This window comes from Chelon labrosus, assembly GCF_963514085.1.
Source record: "Chelon labrosus genome assembly, chromosome: 1".
NCBI classification, from domain to species: domain Eukaryota; kingdom Metazoa; phylum Chordata; class Actinopteri; order Mugiliformes; family Mugilidae; genus Chelon; species Chelon labrosus.
The window spans coordinates 21130180-21147823 of NC_140337.1; the positions used below are offsets into that span (position 1 = coordinate 21130180).

Here is a 17644-nt window from a genome sequence, read left to right on the forward strand (position 1 = left end):
CTGGAAAAACCTTTCTGTGCAGACACAGCTTGTGAGCGATGCACCTCGGTACAATCCCGTTTTGTTGTCTGTGTTTTATTCAGCTCCTCTGGATATCACACCAGAGCCCAAACATCATTAGTATTGTATTGCAAATGGTCCAGCAAACATGGGAACACACAGTTCTTTTACACTGGGCTATGACTGAAAGGGAACTTGCCCCAGAAATGATTGTTCCTGAAATGCACTGTAATTCCCACCGTTATCCTCCGTTACCAGGAATGTCCTCATTGTGCTGGTTTCGGTTCACATGCTGAAGCAGCAGACCAATTTTGTTGCGTTAAAAAACAAGAAGCGAGTTGTTACTGGTTCTGCTCCTTAACTCGACAGCAGCAATCGCGACAGTTTAGTCCAGAACTTTCTATTTTTAACAGGAGCACAGTTTAATAATTCTAACATTTTTAATTGTTATGACTCTTAAGGGTTTATAGCCATCCCCATTATGGTTACAGTAGCTTCGCTTATCAATTGAAAGGTTAAGCCCAGTTTACGTGTTCACACGCACTGTGTCCGTCTGCTCCGCCGTGAAACAACAGATGGACTCTCTTCACTAAATCCAGTTAACTGTGTCCTTTCCAAGATCTGACTGTTGGAACAGAACTCCTCTCCCTGTCTGTCAGTCCTGCTCACCTAGCTTTACCAGTATTCACTGTACAGCAGGACATGTTCCCTGAAACTTTTTCTTATGTCTACTAATGTCTGACATTAACATGACAAGAGATGTTGAATGATTACATGTAATTTACACAGTGACCTTTATTGTACATCCATTATTATTGTTATTATATGAAACATTTTCCCTGAAACTTGACCCAAAGATATCCAAATGAAACCACAATTTCCGTTACTTTTCGTAAAGGTCAGATGCTGCTTGGATATTGATGGTGCGGCTCAGTTGTTGTGCTCAGGGACAGAATAAAGATGGACGGCAGAACATCTCCTCTAGAGTGAAGCCAAAACAAGTAGAGCTCCCCCTGGCGTCAGGGTGCAGTATAGGTCATAAGCTCCACCCCCTCCATGTTGGTGGGCGGGGCTTGGGCAAAACTAAAACACTAAAATACACGTCAATTTTTTTTTTTTTTTCAAGGATGGTTTCTGTTGTTTTAGGTAGTTAATATAATGTTGATGCATGTTCAAGTCATTTTTTTCTTAATTTGTTTGGCTAAATTATGTTTTAGTTAGTTATTTGATGCTATAGAAACAGGATGTGACATAATGGTGACTACCAGTTGCCATGCCAACTCCTCCATAAAGCGTGTATAATCCAACAGTTTCTTTGTAACTGGTGGAGGTAGAGCAAAAGAGTAGTCGGGAAAATAGCATCGGTTTGGCCAACGCAAGGAAGTGGGGATGCGTTGTCCATATTTATATACAGTCTATGGTCGGTCGTGCTGCTTTTTGTAATTTGTTAAGAAATTAAGTTAATAAATCTGTCACTTCCCAGAACCGGTAACACCAGATATCGTTACTGACACGTGACTGAATGCAAGTGATGCTTAGGTGCAACAAGTCAGCTCCTTCTTGACAAGTTTAGCTTTGATTCTTTGAAAACAGCAAAACTAAAGAAAAAGTATTAATGACGAAATGAACGCTGCACAAAAAACTGTCTGCAACCCTAGCTGCACATACAACCATAGATGGTTCCTGAATGTGCCAAAACATTAAATGTTAGAGATGTTCCTCTAGTACAACCTCTTCTCTGCTTCACTTTATTAGTGTGAGTCTTGGCACAGGTAATGTTACCGTGTTCCGTTTACTCTGACCTTGTAATATACAGGCAGATTCTTCCACTACACTAAAATTAGAAATAATACAAATAAACCCTGTCGCTTTTCTATTGGGCATATCATTTTCAATAGACGCCTAGGGTTTGAGAGGTTACGCCTCAAAACAAACAAGAAATACATCAGGAGACTTCCTAGTCTGCTGCTATGCTTCAAATGCAGCTGGAAATGTTTGATGCGTATCGATAATGTGTTTTGTATCGCGCATTTAACCTAGGTTTTTGTTATGATGTAGATTAAAAGGATCGCTGCACAGGATAATGGCGAAGGGATGCACATAATTTACTGGTGTTTTTCAGTCAGTAATGACATTTACATGCATTGTGTGATTTAGGACATTGGCTTACGTCACTGACAGTGATAAGGAAGATAAAGCCCTACAGATGTAGTACCGTACATCTTTAAGTCTGGCCTAAAATAGACTTATGGACCTTTTTTAAGTTTTCTAATGAAGGCAGTCTAGATAGCTGAGTGAAAAATGACAGAAGTGCATCATTGGATCACAACAGAGCACATGTTCGGAGCTACGGTAGGCATCAGTCCACTCGGTGAGGGGTATGGCAGAGAAGTGGGGCAGCAAACATGTCATTTAATGTGCGTTGATGTGTTATTAGGCTCAGGGTGGGAGCTGAGTGCCTGCCACTGCCAGCCAACAGTTAGTGACATCAACGAGGAGGATTTACCTCTGCTGATTGAGCCTAACTAGAAGTGTCGCCTTGGTGAACCCCGTTATCCACATCACCTGCATATTTTTAGCACTGGGGAACCCCGGTGGGAGCCAAATCCTAAACATCAGCACCATTACTTTCACACTTTGTCCTTACTGCCGCGCATGGAGATGACTTTGCAGGCTGCCTTTGCCATAGGAGACTTGAGATGCTGAACCCAGCGGGGTGAAATGTCACCGCGATTCTTTGACATCAAATGACAGTCGCTTGACTTTCTTCTCAACCAGTCGCGCAGTCTTGGAGCGAGAAATGAAACTTAAAAAGGTGGAATCTCAGCGTGGCAGTTACGCTTACAATTGATGTCTAATCATGCTGATGGCTCGGAAAGTGGCTTCAAATAGACAGCGGCTTCGCGGAGATGATGCCAGCAGACTGTCTCGAACAGCCAATGATGTCATCCCTTGTCTCAGCTTCTCCCTTTAGACCAGCTTTACAGCCTATACTTGTCAGTTTTGGAGGTTTTATTACAGGCCCCTTGTAGCTTACTGTAAGAGAAACTGGCCTCTGTTTAGCTGGGATTGTGCTTCAAATATCTATTTACGTCTGTTAGTAGATTGCAAGAAAGAAAAGTTTATTTTGACTGACAAAAATGTTGCCTCTGGATCAGGGGTGTCAAACTCATACAGCCCAGTTTGATGTCAAGGGGGCCAGACCAATATCACAATAGCGTATTTAACCATAAATAACGACAATTCCAAATGTTTCCCTTTGTTTTAGTGCAAAGAAGAACATTATGAAAATGTTGACATTTAATGACTGGACATTTCTTAAGAAAAGGAAATCCACAACTCTTACTAAATCTGTGTGAACCCCAGGAATATGTCTGTGAAGGTTCTCAGTCATCCAGGTCATGGTATATCCAACAAAGGTTCAAAAAAAGGCAACTGGACTTGTAGAGTTTTTTGAGAAGACGTTTCACCACTCATCCGAGTAGCTTCTTCAGTTCTAGGGGTCTGGTGGGAAGTCTGAGGTTTAAATAGGAACTCCTCCTGAAAAACTTGTTTGTTATGCTAATAACTGGTGCAGCTAATTTCTGTCCAGTTGCCTTTTTTGAACCTTTGTTGGATAAACCCCAGGAATAGCAATTACTTTTATTTGAAAAAAAATGTGCTTAATGCCTTCAGTGTAATTTTTGCACTTCACAAATTCATCCCGCGGGCCGGATTGGACCCCCAGGCTGACCGGTTTTGGCCCCCGGGCCGTATGTTTGCCACATATGCTCTAGATCATTATTCATCATGCACTGTTTGTTTTTAATGTGTGGAAGTAGAGAACTGATTCAGAATGGAGTAAATCCAGTACATGAACACCAGAGGCCTCTGCAGAGAACACACAGTGCCTTCAGTGTGGAATTAGAGTCGAGAATAACATCCTGTAGTAGTACATCACATGCAGATGAAAATACTAAAAAAAAAAAAAAAAAAATTGTTCTCCGGCAATCCAAATCCAAACAGCCTTCTTTGTGTATTTGCATAATTGTCTAACCCTTGTTTTAGTCATTTTGGGAGAAGTAATCTGGGAGAGGATTTGAGCGCGGGACAAAGAAACATGATCGCTCCGTGTTATTTGATGAGTTCGTGATCGTAGAGATTCCGGGAGCGATGGAAGCGAATCTCTTTTAGGTCACCTTGAACAAGGATTAGAGTGCGAGAACTCGTTCTTTACATTTTCATAAAAAGTCACAGTTGTCGTCCGGGGTGGAAGAGAGAATAGTTTTTATTCGAGGAAAATAAAAGCTTCAGTATAAACTAAATAAAAAAAATATTACAACGCGCACATACACATTTTCTTTTAACAACCCCTGAATTATCCGCTCGCATATCTGCTATTTAATCACGTTATATTTTGCTCATCTGTACAAATAAAAAGACATTGAAATAGTTTAAATACAGATTACAACCTGTCGAGCGCCTTTCCCACAACTGTTTAATTGCAGAAAAAGAAACACCGGCAATATGAAATTCCACCCGTGAATGTCAGCTTTGGGCTTAAGTCTCTTAAATCAAAGCGCTATTTTACACGAGTGTTGAGCCTTACAGGGTGGCAGACATATCCCGGTGAAATTAGCCTTAACAGGTCAGAATGCCATACTGTGTTTGGAGGGTGTGAAGCACTTATCGCCTTTTCTTTATCGGACAGAAATGAATACGCGCAGCTGTTGTTGTTTCCACCTGTACGTACAGTCTGCTGCATTGAGGGGTTGTTTGAAGTAAGAAATCACCGGCTGACACATTGGGAGTACACTAAAAACACGTCCTCATGCATAAACAATGCCGTAAGTCGATTGACAGTGACTCCCAAAACGACGTATATGTTTATTTATTTAAGTATGATGGTTATTTGGTGGCTTGCAAAGTAACATAAAGAGACACAAGCACAGTTTTTGATGAGGAGAGGTGAAGGGAGGGGCTCCACTATTACCTTTTCTCACAGTTGACTTGTCAATCCTTTCTTGGTTACCACGATGATGAGCATCGTCCCGGCTGAGAGATTTTACATGCGCTTCATTCACACTGCCGTGGGGTCGCATATGCAAAAACGAACGGCGTCTCCTTCAGTGATAAGAATATTAGAAACTCCGGTTCATCCCACGGTCATCAGTGACTGCAGAGATATCAGCCCGCCGTGTCCCGTATCGACGCATCTGGAACGGAGGCATGAGGAATGCCTCTCCTCTGCTTTTAAATGAATCTTTTACTTAACTGAGCACCAGTCATTACTTGGGAGTTTAATTGCAGTGACACGTGAATGATATTAATACAAATTTCAATGGAGTTTAAAATCAAGGTTAAATGTAGTGAAAAATTAGCTGCGTGGAAAATCAAATGTCATTAAGTCCGCCAAGCTGGAGGGCCCTAATGGACGGGAAGGCAGCCATGCCAGGCCAATGCTCGATTGGTGAAAGATACACTCATTCCTAGGACTCACTCTCTCGCTCACCTTCATTTTTGTACACTTTGTGTTATAGAGTCAGTTTTAAATAAAAAGAAAGGGTTGGGGTTAGGGTTCGTGGACAACCCACTTTACCTACTGAACCACAGCTGCCCATAATGATGAAGAAAATCTGTATTTTTTTCCAATATGTTTTAAAATTCTAAGTGAAAAGTGGAATCTCTCAGAAGAAGAAAAAGCAGGACACTTAATTGGGTACTTTATAAAGGCCCCCAGGCAGCGATTACAGCCTGAGGTCTTCTGGGTTAAGTCTCTGCGGGCTCTGCACACCTGGATTTGGACAGTTTATCCCACTCTTGCTGGCAGATGCTCTCAAGTGCCATCAGATTAGATGGGAAGAATCTGTAAACTGCCATCCTCCAGCTTCTCCACAGATATTGATTGGAGTTTCATCGCTGGCTGGGCAACTCAAGGACGGTCAGAGACTCGCCTTTAAGCAACTCCTGTGTTGTCTTTGGCTGATGAACTGGAAAGCGGATGGAAAGTGGACTCTGGACAACACTGGCCGTTGAAGCTTTTTTACATGAACTTTGTCAGTTTTTTTGTCAGTTTTGTCAAGAAACATTAATTCTCTTGGATAAAACATGATGTGAGCTCCTAAAAGCTAAAGATTAGGGTTTTGAGAATAGGTAACTATTAGAGCCCGACCGATATATCGGCAGGCCGATATTATCGGCCGATATTAGGCATTTTCAAAACTATCGGTATCGGCATTTATAATGGCCGATAAATGAATATTTCAAAAATAAAATAAAAACGAAACACCCTTCAACCATGTCATGAGTGTTGGCGTTGTATAGTTTAGTTTGTCCACCAGAGGGCACTCTACACCGTCCCTGTTGGCAACACTCGTGTATAACTCGTGCTGATCCAGCCAGAGTCGGGTAGAGAGAACCAGTTATCCGCGAGTAAGATCATCGGTGAAGTGTGTTCATGGTGAGTTGGTCACGAGACATACATTGCTTGAATAACAATTAAAAGAACATCCCCATCAGTTCTCTTAACTCAAATAAGCATGACAAAATTCGTGACTATCATGTCCAGTTTTGCTGCTGTTAAATAAGCCGAGAGTGAAGCGGAATTAGCTAATTACGTTACGTTGTTACAGTGTAGTTGACTGACTGTCCTTTTAACTTTTGACAATGTGACTGAAGTATTTCTTTAATAGCGTGACAGTTATAGCAATGAGACGTATCATCTCTCCTTGGCCTGTTATATTGAAAATGTATGTTTTACAATTTGCAGTATGACGTTATCCATTGCTAAATTATGGCTCATCATAGACTAGCTAACCACAAAGCTAGCTAATGCCACTATCAGTGGAAGACCACTAACGTTAACATTAATGAGCTTGGAAACCACAACGAACTTATTCTGCCTAAATAAAGTACTGTAATGATTACTGTATTTATAACTAGCATATCTCTAGTTACAGTCCCTGCATTGTAAAATGTAAGTTAGACTTGCGAGGAGTGAACATTTAGACATAGAGAAAAAGTATCAAACGTAGCTTGTGCATAAAAGTTAGCTTTTCTTTTACACGTGTGTGAAATCCAATGACGCCAAGTGTGCGTTGCAGACTGTCGTTCAGCCGCAGCATTAACGAGTCACATAATGGATTTAGATTGCTAAATAGTAGGTTTTAGAAGGCAGGCAGCAACTGATGATTGAAAATGGTTTGATGTAGCTTGATGGAAAGAATTTAAAAAGTGCAGGTAAAGGGATGCATTATCATATTATTTTAGTTAAAACTCATAAATAACTACAAATAACTAATGTTAGGGAAATCAGTTAATGTTTTGTTGCGCGTTTCTGAAAAAAAAAATATCGGCCGATATATCGGCATATCGGTTTTTAAAACCAACAAATATTTGTATCGGTATCGGCCTTCAAAATCCTTTATCGGTCGGGCTCTAGTAACTATGCTATAAACCTACAGCATCGTTACTGGGAAAGCCCCATGTTTCAATGCAACATGATGCTGCCACCACCATGCCTCATTGTAGGTGGTGTATATTAGCAAGGTGGTGAAAGGTGCCTCGTTCCTGCTGGACGTACTGTTTTGATGGCCAAAATAGTTCAGTTTGTCTCTTATCAGACAGAGAAGGCTCATCCTGATGCTCTCAGTGTCCTTTAAACGGCATTTGAAAAATTCAGAGGAAGCAGTCATGTGCACTTTACTTTGGATCAGCTATGGTTTATCCACTTCACTATAAAATCCTGATTGATCCTGAGTGCTGCTACGATAGTCATCCATCCTGCGCGATCATCCACCGCTACAGAGTTTTCTTAGAGTGGTTGTTTGGTTTCAAGGCCTTTCATTCTTTGCCAGTTTAGTTGGACGGAAAAGAAGACCTAATAAGTCCTTCCATTTTCCACTTATTGAACTCTTTAGAAATGGTTTTATACTACCCTTGCCTTGAACTCCACACATTTTTATTACAGAGGTGAATAAATGGGTCTTTGATATTAATGAAATGTGGAAAGAAATTTTAAAAAATCCATGCATAAGCAGTCATTTGTTACCAATCACAATATGTTCTGAGAAACAATAGGCAGATAATCCATTTCTGCAAATAAGAAACCTTTGTTTGACTTCTTAATACACAAATTATTTTTTATTTAGGTTGTCTTTTGTATGTTAGGTGATATTTCGACCTAGGTTTGACCTCAGTTCAGTAACATCATGTTTCTCAAACTCTTTTTTGCCTCTACTCGCTGTCCCCAGTCGACAACAATTACACAAGAAATCATGCCTTGTTGACCTACATCTCCTTTGAACTAACTGGAATCTGTTCTGCATTGCTGTCTCCTCACAGGGTCTGATAAATTGGCTCTGATTATTTCTTTTACACTGAATCAAAGAGTGTTTTTTTTTTCTGTTTTATTCTACATTTGTTTCCTATTTTTTCCAACTGACCTTGTCCTTGTTGAACCCCGTTTAAGCGCCCTGATATATGTCAACCATTGCCTTTACCTTGTCCCCTTACTTTAGCGCTCTCAGCGCCGTGGTGACATTGGCAGACGAGGTGCACCCCTACTCATTTCTCAAGTTATTACCTTTCCCTGACCTCCGCCTGAAACCCGCTTTTGCTTTATGAGTCAGCGCACCTCGAGGTTGCGCTCGTCTCTCTTTATGTCTTCCGCAGACAAACTATATACAGTTTGTGTATCACTGTCGGCAAGAGACTTGAGAGAAACGAGAATGCACCCGGTGTGCGTCGGTTTGCATAGGCTGAATCATTTTTTTATACGTATTTAGATCTTTAGAAATATCAGATCTGACGCTGGCATCTGGATGTGCATCAAAATACATGGTAATAGAAAATCCTCAGGCACAGAATTGGATGTGAACAGGGTGAAATTGTTTTTTAATACCATCCCTCTATGATAAATCCTTTATACTTCAACTAGGAGGTTCATGACTTACTCTAGATACAAATGTAAAAGAAAAACTATCCTCCCCCAATCCTGTTGTATGTTCTATTAATGTAGCTCTATGGGCCATGCCAACTTTGCACCTTCTGTGTTGTAGGGATTGCAGAAAAACAAGCTCCCTTCAGCATAAATATCAATTATTTTAAATATCCAAAAGAAAATGCAAAACTTAGCTGCCCGGAACAACCACAGTGCTGACAGAAGTCTGGCACATAGACCGTATAAAGATGGACAACGGAACAGCTCCTCAAAAATTAAGCCACAGCAAGTAGAGCTCCCCCTGGTGACTGACTCCAGTACAGATCATAAGCTCCACCCCCTCCATGTTAGTGGATGGGACTTGCCCCAAACTAAAACGCTAAAATACACGTCAAATATTTTTTTTCAAGCATGACTTCTGACATATTAGGTAGTTAATATAATGTTGGATGCATATTCAAGTGTAAATTCTTTGGTCAAGTTTCGTTTTAGTTAGTTATTTGACGCTATAGAAACAGGAAGTGACATCATGGCGACTACCAGTTACCATGCCAAGCCTACACTGTATAATCCAACATTTCTTTGGAACTGGTGGACTAGAGCAGAAGAGTGGTCAGGAAAATGGCGTCAGTTTGGCCAATGCAAGAAAGTGGGGATGCATTGTCCATATTTATATACAGTCTATCGTCTGGCATGAACAGTCTTTAAGACCTACGCAATATTAGGAAGGTAGTCATAGCATTATGTATGTCAACTGGCAGTACAACAGAGTATACCATATTTTCAAATGCAGGAGATTTTAGTACAACTGAGACTAAAAAAGTAACTGTTCAGGGCTGTGAAGGAAAACCCCATACATGTGTGAAAGGTTTTTGTCACTCTAATCCTTACCATTTGCACTCAGTTTTTTTTATTTCCCATCCTGACATCCTGTTTTAAAAGGTGAATAAAGTGCTAGATAAGTCAGTCAATTTGTTTATTTATTTTTTTATCAGGATTAGAAAGCCTCACTTACATTTGCACATTTGTTGGGTGAAAGTTCTGTGTTGCGGGATAGAGATTTGTAGTGAAATCAGCAAAGACCATGTCTTGCGGATTAACTTGTCACTCAGAGAGAAACTTTCTAACAATCTGGCAAAGTTCAGGACGAAGCTTTCTGATAAAGGAAAACGGGTGTAGAGAATGTACGTGTGCACACATGTTTCCATCCATCTGCCTGTCTCACATACGCCATATCCGTTTTTTCACTCATGTTGTCATATCTTTTTCTCTGTGCTTCAAAGTAGTCATGTCAAATAGCCTTCCTCGGTGCACTGCAATTTCAAGAGAAGAAATAGCTCTTTCCGAGTGACACTGAAATTTCCATTGCTACTAGCCTTAGTCAGAAAACGAGGCCCATGAGGAAAAAGGAAAAAAAAAAAAAAAAAAGGTTTGCATTTGAATCTGATTTCAGTGCAGAGAAAGAGACGTAAAATTCAGTACAGTAGCTACAAAACGAGACAGCTTAGCCAATGTTGTTCAAAGCATTGGGAGTCCTCTTTGTCGGCGGTTATTTGCCAACAAAGTGACATATTTGCTTTATTGCACATTTTAACTGCGAAACACAGGGTGCATAAACAGCAGCTGGAAAGCAAATAGAACATTTGTTATCCAAACCGAAACCACTATTTGGACAGAATATTTACAGGTTTGCACGCCTAGTGGAGAAAATACCCTGTCCATTCAAAGCTTGGTACAGAGGCTGCAAAGTTGCCTTACTGTGCCTGATTCATCATAAGAAACGTATCATATTACTGCAAAGCGACACTTTCTCGCTGTCCAAAGAAGAATTCAGTAACGTGTGCTTCTTATGTGTCACAGCAGTGCTGTTGCCATGGATTGCATTGCATGGCAAAGAAGGTTCTTGTTTTGTCCCTTTACCACTTCCCCCTCTATTTTTTAACGTCCATATAATAGGTAAAGACTTGGCCTGGACCTTATTTCTGGCATAAAACACGATCGTTTACTCACCCATATAACGTTTGTGTAATTTGTATTCCTTCAGGAGATAATTAGATCAGCGTATGTCCATGTAGTGGGAGTGAATGGGGCACCGAAACGCAGCCTCTGAATAACGCATTATCTGTGGTGCTCAGAGACAACATCATCCAGGTCAGAAGACATCATCCGAGGTCTGTAGGTCAATCTACAGACCTCGGATGATGATAACAGCTAACTCCGGACTCAACCGGGAATAGCACTAGCGTACAATAACAAAATATTGGTGAATGAGTTTCGCATAACACGTTATTTAGAGGCTGCGTTTCGGTGCCCCAGTCACTCCCACTACATGGATATACACTGATCTAATTATCTCCCGAAGGAATACAAATGACACAAAAGTTATATGGGTGAGTAAACGATTGTTTTTTTTTATGCCAGAAATAGGTCCAGGTTGTAAAAAAACAGTAGTTCCCCTTTAAGTGTCATAGCAGTGCTGTTGCCATGGATTGCATTGCATGGCAAGGAAGGTTACCACTTCCCTTCACTTCTATTTTTAAAGGCCATATAGTAGGTAAAGACTTCTTAGTGTAATATGTGTCTTAAGCCCTATTCACACGGGACTAGTATTACCTGGTGGCCTCTAGTAATTAGTAATAATTGCGGTTGTAATAGTTTGTAATCTTAATCCTGCTTGACCCAACAATGTCTGCAATTTGTAAAGTTAAATTACACTTACAACCTTTTCAGGGAGTGTTGTGTCATTTACAGCTTTTTTCTGCAGCTTTATTTTTTGTCTCTTTTCACACAAGACTTATGAAGGCTGTGTCGGCCTTTATGAATGAAAGTTTGAAGAGCTTTGGGACCCAATGAAAACGCAAGCTCAAGAATGATCACAGTGAAATTACCAACAATGATGATTAGAATGACAAGCATGTAAATTCTCCATAAAGTCTTCGCCAGAATTGAATTGGTTTGATGAGTCAACTGCAACTATCACCACTTCCCTGCTACCTGCACATAGTATTGGTGGGATAAACCCCCCACCGCGCACGGGCAACGTACGGATCTCACGTAGCATGTGAAGCTATTTGGTTGTTCATTAATAAAAATGTACGTCACTGCCACCGTTTAAAATCCAGTGTGTGCTCCTGATTTTTTAGATTACGGCGATTTAAAATGATTTGAAGAGAGTTGATCAAAACCCGGAGGAAACTACTCCAGACTTAACGTGAACTAGCTAAATTTTATAGCTAAATTTTATAACCTAACTTTGCTAGCTAGCAAAGTTAGGTTGATGGTGAACTGTTTAAATTTGTATAAATATATACTTTTAAAAGTATATTTTGTTGTTGTTTTAAATAGTTGGGATAGCATCATATTTAAAGTTTTAAGACCGTTTAGCTCCCCTCCCCCAAATCCCATTCATTCTACATGTCATTGTTATACTGTACCAGAATACTTCGTTCTGCTGAATCTTAACGCAAAATAATATTATTATGATTGCTGTTATGCAAAAATACAAGTCCGTTTTATACTGTAACTTACTTTGTAGCTCAATTTGCAAAACAGTGTTGAAGGAATGTGCTCCTCCAGTGTGAAACGATTTACAGTTACTGTCTCGTCGCCTCCCACGTTGAGTTTGAACTCCCTCTGCAGTGACTTGCTGCTGTGCTTCACCCTTTTAATGAGAATATTATTCGGGAAATTACAGATAATTATTTTTAAAAGAAGTCAACAGCCACAATAGAATTTATTTTCTTTCTTACGGTGCACACCGTTTGATTTTCTCATTAACTGACTGAATATTTGCCTTCAGAATGACTGAGAAGAAGTAATTGGTCACCCAACAGTTCTTTGTGCAACCATATCAAAATGGTCATAATTCGTTTTAATGTAGTTCCTAAAAGCTTGTTAATGATACTTAATGTGGACTTGATTGTTTTTTTTTTTTTCAATTATACTGATGAACTCACGATAATTATGTTGTTTCATAATAAATATGTTTCTGTAATAATTAAACACACGTTTTACACTCCGTCCATTTACGGTGGTATCCGACCAACAGTTAATTGCGTGGCTTGTGCAAAGAAATGGGAGGACAGACGTTGTGAGGAGGTTGTTTTTCAGTGCAGGCATGCTTTTCTCCCCTCGGTAAATCCTTTCGTTAGCTTGGTGAGGATTAGGTCTGAAAAGTCTCTCATTTGCCTCCAAAGCCCTCAGGGATTCATTGGTGAAGACATTCAGCTTCTCCACCGCTTCCATTTGAATTTTACTTTGGTATTTATTTATTTTTATTGCAGCCCACGTCTGATTTCTCCCCTCCTTTGTATTCTGCGACTGTCTTTTTTGATTAATTTAGACTTTTTTTCATGCGTTTGTTGCTGGGGGTACTGCACACTAATTTAAAGATATGGGGAAGAAATGTCACATTTGACTGACTATCAATTTCTACGTAGGTTTACGACATTTCAGCGTCTGATTTTCTATTATTCGTGAAATGGGTTTCAAAGGGTAGAAAAAAAAATGCTGAATACATATTCTTCTTTTTATCCTAAACTATCCTCGATTGTAAGCCTCCGCAGTGCACCCCATTTTTGCACACGGGTAAATTATGCAAAGATGCATAGCGAAGATTTTGTTCATTCTTTGAAAATTGTTCTGCACGTTCCCATGTGAATCACAAAGTACAGTGAAAAGGCAAGGATCCCAGCGGAGCTGAAAGCCTGAGGCTATGTGGGATATACCCTAATGGAAATCTCTGGAATAAAGGTAATGGGTGGTAAAGAATACAAGGAACTATAAATGGCATAAAAGAGACAATCTCAGAAGGATGTTGGGAGATCTCAGCGAGGGTCTGACTGAAGAAAGCGTCTTTCTTAAGGCTAGATTTTGTAAGAGTGAAACAATGACTGCTCAAAATAAATATCTTGTCGAGTAAGGATCAACCTTGAGATGTGGAAATGTGGAATACATCTGACAATGACCAATTGTTTCTGAAGGGATTGTTCTTGTGATATCTGGAAGACGGTGCTCTGGTCAGATGAGCCCAAAATTGAACTTTTTAGCCTAAATGCAAAATGTTATGTGTGCCGGAAAACTAACACTGCACATCACTCTGAACACACCATCCCCCCTGTCAAACATGGTGGTGGCAGCATCATGCTCTGGGGGTGCTTCTCTTCGGCAGGGACAGGGAAGATAGTCAGAGTTGATGGGAAGATGGATGGAGCCAAATACGGAGCAATCTTGGAAGAAAACCTGTTGGAGTCTGCAAAAGACTTGAGAGTGGGGCGGAGGTTCACCTTTCAGGAGGACAACGACCCTAAACATAAGGCCAGGGCAACAATGGAATGGTTTAAACATATTCATGTGTTGGAATGGCCCAGAAAAGTCCAGACCTAAGTCCAATCGAGAATCTGTAGCAAAATCTGAAAACAGCCGTTCACAAACGCTCTCCATCTAATCTGACTGAGCTGACTGAGGTGTTTTGCTGTTTTGCAAAGAAGAATCCGCAAAATTTGCTCTCTAGATGTACAAGGCTGGTAGAGACATACCTCAAAAGACTTGCAAAAAAAAGGCGGTTCCACAAAGTATTGACTCAGGGGGGCTGAATACTTTTGCACACCGCACTTTTCAGTTTTTTATTTGTAAAAAAAATAAAATAAAATCATGTATAATTTTCTTTGTACTTCACAATTGTGTGCCGCATTGTGTTGGTCTTTCACATAAAATTCCAACAAAATCTATTTATGTTTGTGGTCGTAATGTGACAAAATGTGGAAAGGTTCAAGGGGTATGAATACTTTTGCAAGCCACTGTACGTACATGGATCAGTCACAACATTAAAACCACTGACGGAAAATGCTAATAACATTGACCATCTTGTGACAATTCAATGTTCTGCTGGTAAACTTTTGGACCTGGCATTCATTCATTGGTGTGGATGTTACCAAGACATGTAGCACCTACCTAGACCAGACCAGACCAGACTAGGCACCTCCACCCCATAGCAATGACACAGGGTGCTGAATTCAAATGTACAAACATCCAGACTATACGCTTCAAAAAAAAAAGTTTCCCTCTATCCCCGAAACTGTGTGTTTTGGGAGTTTTGACAGAGAGAAACATGGGCCACAAAGAAAAGCAGTATGAGGGGCCGCGTTGAGAGATTAGTGGAGGGGAAAGGCAGAGTCATGGCCGGTGATGATATAAACAACCTCCACTGTACATCAAACATCCTTTGCTTCAGCTCAGAGGAGAAAGAGAGAGGGAGCATAGGCGGGTGCACAATGAGAGAGCAGATGATGGGCTATGATCAGGGATGTGAGAGAGGAAAGCCAGAGTCACGGCCAGTGATTATATAAACAACTGCAACCTTACATCAGAAAACACAGTCCCCGTGCTTGGCAGACGCTCTGTCATTCACAAAGGGCTTTCAGTCAGCGCGCCGCTATCCTTTGTGCCGTTTAAATGCATCTCATAGTGCGTTTAAAGAGGTTTAATCTCAGCGGTTTGACGGCTCACAAAGTATGATGGCGGTTTTATGGTAAGCGACGGCACTCGTGACAACCGCCTTGACCCGTTGAAGTCGTTTCCGGTCAGATTAGGCGGCAGGGTTGCGGAGTGGGACCATCCTTCAGCTCGAAGCGGTCCCAGCGTCTTGATTGTCCCTGAGGGTTGTTATCAGATATAGTTGATCTGAAAGCCCCATGTGGATGGGGGACGACAGAGGAAGCTGAACATCGTATCTCTTGGAGGCATTATTTGTTAAGAACGTGGTTTCAGTTGCCTCTAATGTTATTATTTAAGATCAATACCCCTTTAATAATCTCTCAAAGGAGAGTGGCTGTAAAGAATTCATGAGCAGAGTAAGATTTTCTTCACAAATGGCTGAAAATATTCAAGAGAATCCCTTTTCAGGAACTTCCTTCTCATTGGAAATCTGGTTGACTTGCTTACTTTTCAGCCCTGTTGAGTTCCCAATGGTGCGTTTCAGATTTTTAAATGCCCTTAATGCTTTTAAGCTGCTCTTATCATCAAATCTTAATGCTAAAAGCCACTTGAGCTATACGGGCTTCAAAAAAACACACGGCCGTATATAAAAAATAGATTTGTCCTTGGCAGAACGCGGCGTATTTTTCTCTTTGCTTGACCTCGTAGTTTGCCATGAATTGCGCCGCCGCTGTGACATATGTCCCCGCGAGGATACCGCATGCTTCCTCTTCCAGTGTTGTGCCGCTCTGGCTGAAACACCGTGCCAGACAACCAGTGCAGTGCAGAGCCACATTAAAATATTATCGACCACGCTACAAGTTAATACAGCAGCATCGCACCAAGACCCGGGCCCAGCGGCCGCAGCGGCAGATCAAACTGGCAAGCTCTCCGCAGGGATGCCGTGCCAGGCTTGAGGCTGTTTTACATTCTGGGGTAGCTCCTCATCTTCCAACAGGGGGTTTCTAGAGTGGCAGGCGGCTGCAGTTTTATTTTCTTCCATTACAGATAGGCTGCTGCCGCTGCTGCTAAAGTTTTTTTTTTTTTTTAACTAAAGCGTCCTGCTGGAACCCGATCTTCTTGCTGTATCGTTAAACATGGGAGAAATGTGTGAGAGCCACAGTCCCTCAGCTGGGGAGTCATTTCAGACTTCCCTTTTACTGTGGGACGTAGTGCGGTTGCGGTGCTTCTGCACATTTCTAATGGACATTTCTTTAAGAGTAATGGCATTTGCGGGATTATTGGCCATCCACGGCCTTCTAAGAACGCCAGCAGATTAAAGACTTCATATTGCATTTTCAGGGGAGCAGACTCGGATCGTTTTCCTGTCAAGTCTCCGGGATGTCTCGGCTGTTATTATCTTTTATAGATTTTGTTTGAAAAAAAAAATAAAAAGTGAAATGCTAAATCTGAGCCTACTTTTTCTGTCTTTCTCTCCCCTTTTCTCTCCCATGCACTCCCTTTGGATCCTGAAGCTGAAGAGTACGCTGTTGAAGGTAAGACCGATGCTTTACTCCTCAGGCCCCCTGATGACTTCCCTTAATGCTTCTCATGGATGCTGATGCTGGATGCTTGTAATGCTATGTGCCCTCCCTCTGGGGAGGGGCATTGTCAGTTTGGACTGCGGTTATAAGTGACTTCCAGGGGGCTAAATTACACTTGCGATGGATTTACAACCAAATTTGAAATTATTGCTATTTTTCTTTTTCCTTTTGTTCCTCTTTTACTTTGATTATAGTTAATCTCTATACATACAAGCATATGGTTGTGTATTTCACTCAGAGTATATATTTATACTCTTGGAAATGGTAAACTGTCAAGGCAGCTTGGCGAACTTGAGTCATTTTACCAGTTTTGTTAAAGCTAACAAGATATGGCATGATGATTTTGAGTTGCCGTCTCCCTGCCTTCCTTCCTATCCTGTCCTGTCTCCTACAAAAAAAAAAAATGAACAAATTCTGCTAGTTGGGCCCCCTGAGGGACCTCATTAGCCCCTGGGCTAGCGCAAAGTCGGCGCTAGATGCAGACTCCTCCGTCTGCAGACTGTTCCCGTCTCTCCACTCTGCAGTGGAAGAGGCTCACTCACCGGCTGACTGAATCTGTTTGTCAGTCAAAGCAGACACTCAGATTGACAGAAACCAGGCTCTTTTTTTTTTCTTTGCTCTGAGTGGCGAGTAGACGTCTAGGTGTAGGTGGATGTGTGTTTGCATGTTTTTGGAGGAGCATTTCCTCCTTACCGAGTTCCAGGTG

The 17644-nt window shown here is 41.1% G+C and overlaps 1 protein-coding gene across 2 annotated transcripts in view; it reads left to right on the forward strand.

Moving 5' to 3' along the window:
• Positions 1 to 17644, forward strand: part of nrxn2b (neurexin 2b) — a gene marked incomplete at its 3' end in the record, with an annotated part of 633819 nt that overhangs the window by 42088 nt on the left and 574087 nt on the right. The gene's annotated exons all lie outside the window — the stretch shown is intronic.